This window comes from Bison bison, unplaced genomic scaffold (assembly GCF_000754665.1).
Source record: "Bison bison bison isolate TAMUID 2011002044 unplaced genomic scaffold, Bison_UMD1.0 scf7180017864374, whole genome shotgun sequence".
Classification (NCBI taxonomy): Eukaryota; Metazoa; Chordata; class Mammalia; order Artiodactyla; family Bovidae; genus Bison; species Bison bison.
Genome location: NW_011494946.1, coordinates 4130846 through 4132368, shown reverse-complemented (window position 1 = coordinate 4132368; position 1523 = coordinate 4130846). Strand labels below are relative to the sequence as shown.

General features: G+C 45.2%; 1 protein-coding gene across 8 annotated transcripts in view; it reads right to left on the bottom strand.

The window, feature by feature from the left end:
• Positions 1-1523, bottom strand: part of RFTN1 (raftlin, lipid raft linker 1) — a 220955-nt gene that overhangs the window by 134796 nt on the left and 84636 nt on the right. The window lies entirely within an intron of this gene.

Genomic DNA, 1523 nt, shown 5'->3' with positions numbered 1-1523 from the left:
GCGCTGGCTGTCTCTGCCTCCTTGATAACCAAGTCCACGCCTGTGCCTCAGCTTCCGCACACGTGACACGCACTTATCTCACTAGTGCCTGAGGACAGCGCCTACTTCCTAGGCTGACTGTGAGGATGCTCGGATGCTACAAAGCCTGGCACACAGTGAGGACTCGGCGAGAGTGACCTGCTGCTACCATGCACGCCCTGTGTGTCGGAGGGCCTTAAAGCCACGAGGGCTCCCAGACAATCTCATCTTGTGACTGACCGGAGATTGACCCACCACCGTTCAACACGAAGAAAGCAACACGCAAAACGAGCAGACGCCGGGGAACGTCTCGCTCTGCAGAAACCACGGCAGTTCTGGGCAGGAGCAGAGGCGGATGCCCCCTTTCACTTCAAATTCTAACACACACTGACACAGGGCTCCATCAGCTGTGAAAAGCTGAAGAGCTCTGCTGGCCAGGAAAGAGGGCTGGGGCTCTGTCACACAGCCTCTGGTCCCCCAGCTGGCCCTCGTGAGATCACCCGCCAAACGTCTGTTCAGCAGGCAAAGCAAGAGAGAAAGACGGACAGCTGTCCTACTTGCTGTATGAAATACCACACAAAATGCTCCATAAAATACAGCACAAGTTGTCATTCCTCCCTGATAACTGGCCAAAAGACAGATCCGATTTCCTTTGCCAAGCTTTCAATTTTTGCTTTCATGAAAGCAGCAGAAATATAATGTGCTTTGTAGCCCATCTTCATTGTTTTGACTTACTCATTTTAAATTGAAGTATAGTTGATTTACAATGCTGTGTTGGTTTCAAGCGTACACCAACGTTTTACATATATATACATGTATATCTAAATTCTTTGTATATTCTTTTTCTAATTTCTTCCTTTATAAGTTATTATAAAACCTTGAGTAGAGCTCCCTGTGCTATACAGTAGGTCCTTGTTGGTTGTCGATTTTATATATGAAAGTTAAAGTGCTAGTCGCTCAGTCGTGGCTGACTCTTTGTGACCCCATGGACTGTAGCCCACCAGGCTCCTCTGTCCATCGAATTCTCCATGAAGTCTGGAGCAGGTTGCCATGCCCGATCAAGGGATCAAACCCAGGCTCCTGCATTGAAGGCAGATTCTTTACTGTTAGAGCGACGCAGGAAGCCACATTTTATATACAGAAGTACGTATGTGTCAGTCCCAAACTCCTAACTTATCCCTCCATGCCCCTCATTGTTTTTTTTAAAAGCATTTAAAATTCACAAAGCTCCTTTTGAAAAACCAATCTCCACCTCTCCTTTTCCTAATTAGACCCAATAAAAACGTAAGAGTAAGCATTACTAGACAAGCCATATTGAAAAACATCATCCAAGCCTTGAAAATCCAAATCAAGACCAAATCAATCAGAGCATTTAATTCAAGTGAATTTTGTATTTCCTCCCAAGGGACTGATAGAATGTACTGACAGAATGTTCAAGTATTTTTAGAGTTTGGGGGAAGACATAAAATTTGCATACAGCCTTTAACCAAAATTAGTGTGTTCTC